Genomic DNA, 11,703 nt, shown 5'->3' with positions numbered 1-11,703 from the left:
TTTCTCAAGGCCAAAATTTCTTCTTTTCTGCTTTACGAGACGAGCAGTAGGGAGAAGGTGTAGTTGATGTTCCATTACACTTGATCGGATTCCCATCAAATCACTAGGAGACCACACAAAGATATCCTAATTCCTAATTAGACAAACAATTAGCATCTTCCTCAGCTTGGGCTTGACAACCCTAGATTGCTATGTGTCACGAGTAGGGTTGCAAATTAATTTTTAATATCGAAAACCCATAATAAATTCAAATAAATGAAGTATAGGGGCCTCGAGTCGTGTTTTTTCCAAAGCTAGTAGAAAGTTGCATGAATTGAGCTTGGTGTCGTATCTTTTGGGGTTTTCTATAAAAATGGGGAGTTTTGAGATTTTGAAAGGAAATGCAAGAGCAAAACGTAAGGAAGTAATGAAATGCAATGGAAACAACAAATAAACCTAAGTATCAATCTAACCTAAGCATACAAATCAATTTGAAATCAAGAAACAAAACTAAACCATCTAACAATGAAACTGATCATCCCTAATGCAATGCATTTAACCAATGAAATTAGCTAACAAATGCACCTAAGCTAATTAAGATCAATCTGATAAATTTGGCACGGAACAGTAAGTTTAGGTTTTCAAAAATTTGGCAACAAGGCTTAAACAATCCTAACAACAATTAACTAACCGAATTCACTAAACTAACATCAACACCCATCCTTAAGCTGTAAAACCCCAACAAACTGATACACAAGACAGATTTGGCACGAAACAGTGCTAACAATTCAGATTATCAGATTCGTTGGCAAGAAGAGTTTGAGCTAAGTTATGGTAAATCTGAATCCAAACCAAGACTAAACACTAATTAATAACTAAATTAACGGAGTTTGATTTGAACACAACATCAAATTTGAAGTTAAACTGATACAATTCAGAAATCAGAAACGAAAGTTATCAGAACTGCAGCATTCAAAAACTAAAGCAGTAAATCATCCATCCTTCCCCTCTTCCGATTGTTCTCCTCAGATGGGTGTCAAACCAGCTTCACTGATCCATTTGGAGTCCTCAACATGGTCATCTAGTGGTTGTTCTCGCTGCCAGCACTCTGGTTAACCCGGAAAAACCCTCTCCGAGCACGAACAGAACCTTGCATGAGCCGATTTCGAGCTGGACAATCGGAGTACTCGTCTTCACTTGTCCCAGTCACTCTTCTGATGATCTAGGATTACTACACGACCCTCCGAGAACCCCCAGAGGATCGCGGCTTCGGATCGAGCTGAGAATGGCCGGAAATTGCGAAAACAGAGCTTGATGCTGCCGACGAAACCCTCGCCGTCGCGCCTCCTCCGCAGCCGGAATATACCCAATCGACTGATTTTAGACTCCTCAGGGAACAAGGATTGCAACGGAATTGGTTTGGGTGGAAGGGACTTCGCCGTTTGGTACGTCGCCGAGCAGGGCAGCTTCGGCGGGGGAGACGATGAACAGTGTCAGCGAGCCACTGTTCATCCCGAAGGTTGCGGCTTATATACCCTTCATTAATCAAGCAATCTCAGCCGTTGATCTTAGAATCCAGCGGTCAGAACTTGATCTAGGCTCTAGGGCAGCTTAGGGTTTCCAAAAATTTGAGGGATCTTGATCGGGCTTGATTTAGGTCATGTCCTCCATGTTGGTTTGATCAATTTGGGTAAATTGGCTTGACTTGGCTTGATTTGATCGCGATTGAGCTCGAGTTTGATTCGATTTGAGCCCTAAAATCAATTAAAATCTAATTAATGCAAAAATTACCAGTAAATCATGAAAATTATAATCAAGCTTCAGATTATGCAATATAGGACAATTAAAATCAAATCGATTCATTTCATAATTTATTTTCATGTAAAAGTTCAAAATTGAATCGATTAAAATCATAAAATCCTAACTCATCAGGGCTCCAACTCCTTGGATACATGGGTAACCCTCTTTGGCTGGTTAGGTACAACTATTAGCATCTCTGTCTCTTTTAACTGAATAGAACTTGGGACACCTTTATAAACCATACAAACTTCTTCTGCTGTTGACATAGACCCATCTCTTGAGCTTCCCGTGCAGGTTCTCGTCTGGTCGACACGTATGCTCTCCACATAATACTTCCTTAAAGCTTGTTGGCCCCCACAAACTTCACCCACCTCAGTTCCTATGGAGAACTATATTTTTTGATGGTAGGGAGATGTCACTACCTCAAAAGTGCTAAGGGTTGGTCGATCGAGGATGATATTGTATGCACAAGGGGTGTCCACTACAGTGAAAGTAGCCATGATAATTTACCATTTGGGCTCCTCCCTGAGAGAGATTAGCAATTTGATTTGCCCGAGCGGTTGAATAGAGTGTCTTGAAAAATCATAAAGTTGAGTTTTCACCACCTGCAAGTCTCCTACTTGCATCCTCATCTTCTCCAAAATCATTAGAAAAAGGATATTGATAGAACCCCTGGCATCTATGAAAACCCAAGCTACCTCAAAATTGGCCATTCTGGTTTGAATCACCAGAGCATCGTTGTGGGGCAAGGTCAACTCCTCTAGATCTTGAGGCCCAACCCCTAGGACTGGCCTTGGGCAATGGCATGCTTCTTCCACCTCCATGCACTCTGCCTTGTTGTGTTTCTTCCTCGCTTGGTTGGAATCCCTGTTGGTCGCACCTCTTGAAATCATATTGGTTACACCCCACGCTGGTGAATCATTCCTCGCAATCAAGAATGAAACCTTTTCAATGAAATCCGATATTTTTAATTGAAATCGTAAGAGCAAAAGGAACGTTGAGGTTTTTGCTGGTACAATCGACCTCTAGAATTTTGATGTTTATTTGAGCAATATGTTTAATGAAATTTGGTCAAAGTTAACCAAGTTAGTGAGAAGCCCAGATCAAGGGTGATCAAATGTTTAACAGTTTAGTGAGAAATCTTGATAGGTCAAGGTTGACCTAGGCAAGTGAGAAGTCCTAACAAGTCTACATTGACCTAGGAATAGGAAAAACTTAGAGAAGTAAACTCCAAGCAGGTTGCATATTTGTATATTTTGTATATTATTTGCATGTTTGTCTTGTAGATTTAGGAGCTAAACGAACACTTAAAAGACCGAAACATGTCCAGATACCGAACCAAGTCCGATCTACTGGAATTGGTCGAGGCGACAAGGTCAAGTCCGAGCGATCGGACCCAAGTTGGTCAAATCAATCGAAACCCCTTGATAAGGTTGAGTTCGCATAATTCGATCTTCAAATGAAGTATGACTAAATTTTGGTCAATCGAAAAGCTTCCAATTAACCGGAAAAGTGGCAATCATGCTCTATAAAAGGAAGGTGAAGGCTCAAGGATTATTCACCGACTCACAATCAAAGCCATCGTTCCTTGTTTGCTCTTAGTTCTCAAACTTTACTTATACAATCCGGGAAGTGACAGGAGCGCATTCAAGACTCCCAGATTGGATCGTCAATTTGTTTGAATTCTTTATTATAATATAATTTTAATTATTTTTGTACTTGTTATTTATCTAAGTTTGTAAGAGATTTTTTCACCGTCGAAAGATTTTCAAAAAAAGAGAAAGAACTTATTAAAATAAATATAAATTTATTTTAAATCTAAAAAAAATTAAAGAATTAAATTTATTAATTTAATGAATAAAATAATTATTTTATTAATATATAATTTTATTTTAAATTTTAAAAAAAATTAACAGATTATATTTATTAATTTAATGAATTATTTTATTTAAATAATTATTTTTAATGAATTATTTTATTAAAATAAAATTATCAAATTATATTTATTAATTTAACTAATTATTTTAATAAAATAATTATTTTAATAAATTATTTTGTTAAAATAAATATAAATTTGTTTTAAATTAAAAAAATAAAATTAAGGAATTATATTTATTAATTTAATGAATTATTTTATTGATATAATTATTTTAATAAATTATTTTATTAAAATATATATAAATCTATTTTAAATTTTAAAAGATAAAATTAAAAAATTATATTTATTAATTTAATAAATTATTTTATTAAAATTATTATTTTTAATGAATTATTTTATTAAAATTAAATTATCAAATTATATTTATTAATTTAATAAATTATTTAATTAAAATAATCGTGACCATAATTGTATTTTCTATTTTTCAACATGATTTTCAGATATGGAGATATTTTATCATTTTCTGAGGACTTCTTATTTTTTAGAAAATGAGATTGAAAACACAAAGCCAATAACTTCTAGAAAATAAAAAAATAAAAACAAAAAATGACCAAACCAAATGCCCCCTAACACTTCATTTTCTACCGAAGAAGCCATGAAATGCATAAGTATCGGTCTCTTATGTGTACAAGAGAGGCCTAGGGACAGACCAACCATGGCATCGATACTATTAATGTTAGGAAGTGACAATGAATTGCTGCATGAACCTAGTCAACCAGGTTTTGTTGGTTCAAGAAATATATGGAAAGGCAATTTATCAAGTACCATGCAGTACACAACTTCAAATCAAGTATCAACCACAATCTTAGAAGGTCGATAGTTAATAATCGAAGTAGAAGAAATGTGATACCAAATGTACTAGGTATGGTTAAAGAATCTTTAATGTTTGTTATTAGATTATTAGAAGAGCTAAGGCAAGTAGATTTGTTATTTTGCTACGTGCAAGCTTTGTTTCTGAACTCGGCTACTAAGATAGTAGTAAGAACTTAGTGTAGCAAGTATTAGCACATGTAGCAGACTAAAAACAGATAGCTAGGTGAGTGCTATTGTTTTGACAACTCGTAATGCTTTTTTGTTCTCTACAGGATATTTATCTTACACTTCAATTATTGAGTGACTATGCGAGGTTACACTTCCAAAGACAGGCATAAGCCTCTATAAGATATTTACTCTTGAAAATTTGGCAAGAAAGGCACAACAAACTGTTTGATAGTAGGATTGTTTGAGATTTTAGTGTGTCAATGATATAAACTTTTCTCCAATCTTATTGTCATGTGGATTTGTTTACAGTGACTCACTTTCCAATGCAAAGATTCTCTCCAATCCAATTCTCTCCATTATGGCTCTCTCTTCTTGTCCCCTTTAATCAGTATACTTACAGAATCTTCTCAGTAAACAGCATAAGTTTGCTTTGCATTCAAAGTCCTAAGAATGTTTATCTCAAAACTCAGCAAAACTATTAGAGTATGTATAAGAACTTTTATCTACCTTCCAATATTGTAACGGACACATGATTCCTAGATAACCCGTCACCCTTACTTGTTGATGCTTCGGTTTCAGAAAGCTCCTTTGTGATGACGAAGCCAGGAGGCTTGGGTTCCGGCAGTAGAGAACTATTACTATTCAGCATTAGCAGCACGGATGACATTGTTGGTCTATCTTCTGGCTGTTCTTGAACACATAAAAGACCAACTTTTATACATCTCAAAACTTCATCGATGAAGAATGATTGAGCAATGGATTCGTCAACTAATTCTAAGCTTTTGTTTTCTTTCCACAGGCTCCACATCTGAAAATAATCATAGAAGTAATGTGAAAGTGTTATGAAGTAAAGCAATTTTTTGATCTTATAATGAAATTTTGTTTCACTTACATGCCCTACAAGATTTTTGTGGTGGATAGATTGATAAGCTCCTCGATTCTTTCTACCACTTACAATCTCAAGCACAAGAACACCAAAGCTAAATACATCCGACTTTATTGAGAATATTCCATCCATCGCATATTCAGGCGACATATATCCACTGCATCGAAGGACAAAAGTTGATTAGCAAACATTCTAATAATTATATTGCATGCAAACATTTTATAAAATTTGTGAAATACTCACTATGTTCCTACGACCCTAGTGGTATTCCTCATTGTTTCATCACCACCAAATATTCTTGCCATGCCAAAATCTGAAATTTTGGGATTCATATCTTTATCAAGAAGGATATTGCTCGCCTTTAGATCTCTATGGACGATTCTATATCTAGAATCATGATGAAGATAAAGAAGACCTCGAGCAATTCCTACTATTATATTGTACCGAGTTTTCCAATCAGCTAGTGCACGCTTATCCTTATCTGCTCAATTATCAAAAACTAGTAGTTAGCTTCGTGGAAAGATCACCATATTACTCAAAAGAGGAAGACTAACCAAATAAGAAAGTATCTAAGCTTCCATTGGGCATATACTCGTAGATCAGCATTCTTTCCCCAGACTGAATGCAACAGCCAAGAAGCCTAACAAGATTCCGGTGTTGTAGCTTGGCGATAGACATGACCTCGTTCTTGAACTCATTGACTCCCTGGGTCGATGTCTCGGAAAGCCTCTTGACTGCTATCTCTAGATCCTCACTCAATTTACCCTGCAATCAACGAACACATACAAAAAATGCCTGTAAACAGGGCTAGTTGGAATGTAAATGCTGAAACTGCAAAATGATAAAGGTTTTAGCATACCCTGTAAACAGGGCCAAATCCTCCCTCTCCAAGTTTGTTGGATATGGAGAAGTTCTCGGTGGCATCTTCGACTGATTTGAGATCGAACAGAGGTAGGTCGAGGTCTTCTCCTTCTGCTGCTTCTTCAGGAACGTGGTGCTCTGTCAAACAAAAGCGATCTTGTTGATAGGATCGACTAAGAACAGAGTGAAGATAGGAAAAAGTGTGTGTGGGTGTGTGTTTGTTACTTCTTCTCATCTTCCATAGGATCAAAACGCAGGCGAGGAGGAAAATTGCTGCGCAAGAGGTGCCTATAATTGTTCCCAGATGATTTCGATTCGAGTGGTTGGATTCTGAGACTGCAAATCAGAGATTTGAAGTATGAATTAACCGGCGATATGGATGAGAATGAGAAGGGAGGGAAGGCTTCTCTGCTCACGGGCAATCACGTCGGCGGCCGCCAGGCGGACGTAGAGGTCCTGCCCGGTTCCGCTGTCGGGGAAGAACTTCATGTCCGTCGGCGGCGAGGTCCAGATGATGCATCCGCTGCCGGCGCCGCTGACGTTGGCCCTGGAATAGGCCGTGCAGGAACAGTTGCTCAAGCACCAACTCCGGCAGTCGTCCAGAGTGCTCAGGCTCTGGTCCACCGCCGCCGTCGAGGTGTCTGGCAACTTCAGCCCGGTTTGCTTGATGAAACCGTCAGTGGCGTTCCGGCAGTCCAACTCCGTGTCCCGCACGCAGCCGCCGGACCAATCGCGGAAGAGATCCCAGTTCCTGGGATTAGCGGGGTGGAATTTCGGCAGGCACTGGCACAGCGGCGTCAGGTTGGGGAAGCAGACGCCGTTGGCGCCGCAGCGGGCGTAGTTGTCGCAGGGATCCAGCGGCACGTAACCGCGCACGTTCCATCCCTGCCGCTCGTCCACCCACGTGAGGATCTCATTCAGCCCGGAGGAATTGACGGTTATCCTCACGGTCACCGACGGGCTGCCAACGGTGTAGGCGAGGATGAACTCGCGAGAGTCAACGCTCAGCTGGTAGTGCACCAGGTTCTCGGTGTCCATCTGCGGCGCGCCGGTGATGTAGAGGCCGTTCCACGGCCCCGCACGCCAGTACTTCTGCCCTGCGCGCCAGAGTACTTCCTGGGGAACGCCGTGCCAGTCGATGTTAAGGGTGTAGTCGCCGGAGGCCGGGTCGGTGGCGCTCCTCCACGACGTGATGTTGGTCCTGCGCCCGCTCGTTGTGTTGATCCCCAGCTGCATGCCCGGGAGGAGCGTGTCAGTGGGGAAGCCGAAGCTCTCCCACGCCGGCGAGCTGGAGGTCACCTCCTCCACGACGACGAAGTTTCCAGTGTCGAGAAGCCGCGCGACGGGGCTAGCGAGGGCGGGCGAGCCGGACGATGACGACCAGACGGCGGTCGAAGAGTTGCCGCCGTCGGTGACGAGGAGCGTGCCGTTCGGGGAAAGGGAAAGCTGGCCGGTGCGGCCGGCGACTGGCCTCTCCCGGTTGGCGACCCAAACCACGGTTCGGGGAGACAAGCTATGGTACCATATCCCAAGGTAGCGGTTGGTGGAGCCGGCATCGGGGCTGAAGAAGCCGAGCTCGAAGGTCTCTCCGGCGGAGACCAAGGTCGCGTCAGCGACGTCAAGGAGGGGCTGGCTGGGGATTAAGGTGTCGCCGGCGAAGGAGGCGGAGAAGAAGACAGCAACGAGCAGGTAGACAAGGAACAGAGCTCTCGCGATCATGGCGAAACACCGGAAAGTCGTTTACTACCGCAGCTGAAGTAGAAATCAGCAGATCCATAAGGTGAAAGCTCGATTGTTGTCCATTAATTCCATGGAATCTCTCATCGTTTCTCTTGTTTTTATACGAATTTCTTCACTTTTTTTTTTCCTGCCGGTGGCCGACTTTAGAGAGACGCCAGCTCTGCAAACCACGAGTGAATTATCATCACCAGGCAGCGAACGCCGTCCGTTCCAAGAATCGAAGACACGGCTGCTTCCGAAATCTGTCGTTAAAAAAACATATAGATTTTATTTATTTATGTTTTGGGTTGGGATGCGGAGAGTTCTGACGAAAGATAAAGTTGACTTTAAGATCAGAAATTTGAATGGTAAAAACAACCTGTACAAGATCTGATTTGTTTTTTTTCAGGAATTTTTATTTATAGAAACTTTGTGCATCCAACTGCCCATTTATGCTTTGGATTGGGATTTTTTTTTTGGGCAATTTAAAACTTTTGGAAGCAACAGATGACGTGGTTAAGCGGATTGAAAACTTAAATATCAACCAACAAAGTTGAAATTCGGGGGGCAAACACAACAACAAATATGAGCACCAATGATGCAGGGGATGAAGTTTGGAGAGTCCAACAGTAATAGATTATAATTTTTAACTCTGATGTCAGAACCAGACATGATCAATTATTAATCAAAATTTTTTCAAAGATTTTTATTCAGTATCGGATAAAACTCATATCGACTCACTTTCGGACCTATCCGACATCGTTTAGTGCTCCGTCTGCAATTCTGAACTTATTTTTTATTATTTATAATAATTTTTATTTTTAGGGGTTTTTTAATATTTTTGACTTTTTCAAGTTAGAATTTGAGTTTACAATCTATTTATAGGCGTGTTTAGCCGTTTACAACTAGTTTGGTTGATTGAATAAAAAATCTTAGAGGCGGTGTCGTCGTGACTTTCTACTCGTTTTTCTCAATTTTTCGAATTTGTTCTCTCCCCAATTCTCCTCCAATCTTCTACCTCTAGAATAATCACTATTCTGGCCAGCGTCAGTTGGTATCAAAGTGCATCAGATTCAATGGAAGGTCGTTGTGGTCATAGTCGTGGCGGTCGCAGTCGCAATAATCAAGTTCCGATGGAGGAAAACGTGATCGTACTGTTCAAGATGTGATGATTGAGGATTTACGGAGGCAAGTTGCAGAATTAGTCCATCGTTTGACGATACGAGATTTTGAAGATCGAAGGAGCTATGACCGTGATTCCGCATCCATCTTCGACAACCCTTACCACCACCACGATAGGGTATTGGAGCGTCAAAGTTAAGAGAAACAGTATGTAAACTTTGATTTTCAAGTTGACCTACCTGAGTTTTCAAGAACCTTACAAGTAGAAGGATTCATTGAATGACTCAACGAAATAGAAAGACTTTTTGATTACAAGGAGGTGTCCAATCGGATGAAAGTAAAGTTGGTTGCCATCCGACTCAAGGACCAAGCATCCGTATGGTGGTAACAGCTACGACGCTCACGAGAGAAACAAGGCAAGACTAAGATTACCGACTAAGAGAAGATGAAGAAGAAGAAGAAGATGAGAGCTCACTTCCTTCCTTTTAGCTACACCCAAACTCTATTTCAATGACTTCACATGTTATGGTAGGGTGCAAGATCGATCGATAATTATATGGAGGAGTTTTACCAGTTGATTGCATGAAATGACTTATCGAAGATAGAGGAACAGATGGTGGCACGATACTTACTTGGGGGATTGCGCCAACCCTTGCAGGATGCCCTCAGTCTTCATTCATTGTAGACCATTTCAGAGGTCTACCAACATGCACTAGCCGTTGAAAAATAACACAACCGAAAGTCAATGGTTAGAGGTGACCAAAACAGTCGATCCCACCCTCATGATTCACGTCCTTCACAACAACAATCACAATAGCAGCCATCATAGGTTAATTCTAAATCTACTAGATGTTATCGTTATGGTGAACAGGGTCACAGAGACAACAAATGTAGGATATCTCCTCCTGCTCCTGTTAATCAGAAAGATAAAAATTTATTGATCGAAGAAGACGTGGAAGATGAGAAGGAGACAATTGGTGAACCAGTGTATGATGAGGATGAAGTTGACGAGGTGCTTTATAGCGATGGTCATGAAACTTTAGTTGTTCGCAAGAGTCTACTCACTTCAAAGGGAAACTCGGGAGATGATTGGTTGAGAACTAATATATTCCACACTACTTGCATAGTTGCTGATAAAGTGTGCGAGATGATTATTGATAGCGGCAGTTGTGAGAACATTGTATCCGATGAGGTTGTCCAAAAATTACAATTGAAGATGGACCACCATCCGAAGCCATACAGGTTATCGTGGTTGAACAAAGATAATGAAGTAATAGTAGATAGATGATGTCTTGTATCATTTTCTATTGGTAACAAATATTTTGATAATGCTTGGTGTGATGTGGTGGCTATACATGCATGTCATGTTGTTGGGGCGACCTTAGCAGTATGATCGCAGTGTTATTCACGATGGACGAAAGAATACCTATACTCTACACATCAAGGGAAAGAAGATTGTATTAACGACACAACGGGACGGAACTACTCCAATTCCACTAGCCAAGAATACTAACTTGCTTTCTATTTCTAAATTTATAGATGAGATGGAGCCTGGAAATGTAGTTTATGCTTTGCTGCCTTATCGGGGCGAGGCCATGACTGTCAACGTGGCTTTACCAGCAGAAGTACAACAACTACTAGCATATTTCGTCGAGCTGATGCTATAGGATTTTTCTCCTGGACTACCGTCTATGAGAGATATCCAGCACTAGATTGATCTCGTTCTAGGGTCGAATCTACCCAATCGACCATCATATCGCCTCAGTCCCAAGGAGGCCGAAGAGTTGCAGTGACAGGTGATGGACTTATTAGAAAGGGGGTATATTCATGAGAGTATGAGCCTCTGTGAAGTTCCTGCCCTACTAGTGTCAAAGAAGGATAGTTCGTGGCGTATGTGCATTGATAGCCGAGCCATCAACAAAATTATCATTAAGTATAGATTTCCAATTCTTTGCTTGGTTGATATGTTGGATCAGCTATCCGATTTTAGGGTTTTCTCCAAAATAGACCTTAAAAGTGGATACCACTAGATTAAGATAAGGCTGGGAGATGAATGGAAGACGACATTTAAGACACGACATGGATTATACGAGTGGATGGTCATGCCTTTTGGTTTGTCGAATGCACCTAGTACTTTCATGATGTTTATGCATTAGATCTTATGACCTTTTATGGGCAAATTTGTGGTGGTCTACTTTGATGACAGTCTCATCTACAATCCAACGTGGGCATCACTCTTTGATCACCTTCGTACTATTTTTAAAAAGCTGAAGATGGAGTGCCTATATGTTAATAAGAAAAAGTATTTTTTTTACTACATCGGTATCTTTTCTTGGCTTTATTGTCTCTATTGATAGTGTTCACACAGATCTAACAAAGCTAGACGCAGTCTTGGTGTGGCCTTAGCCAAGGACCT

At 40.4% G+C, this 11,703-nt stretch overlaps 1 pseudogene; it reads right to left on the bottom strand.

The window, feature by feature from the left end:
- Positions 1-4,956: 4,956 nt before the first annotated feature.
- Positions 4,957-8,410, bottom strand: LOC141824548 (G-type lectin S-receptor-like serine/threonine-protein kinase At4g27290; annotated as a pseudogene).
- Positions 8,411-11,703: the final 3,293 nt, after the last annotated feature.

The sequence above is a fragment of the Curcuma longa genome, chromosome 3 (genome assembly GCF_044706935.1).
Source record: "Curcuma longa cultivar G26 ecotype Majalengka, Jawa Barat chromosome 3, ITB_CL_G26_1.1, whole genome shotgun sequence".
Lineage (NCBI taxonomy): Eukaryota > Viridiplantae > Streptophyta > Magnoliopsida > Zingiberales > Zingiberaceae > Curcuma > Curcuma longa.
The sequence above is the reverse complement of the archived record's forward strand: the minus strand, read 5'-3'. Positions and strand labels throughout refer to the sequence as shown.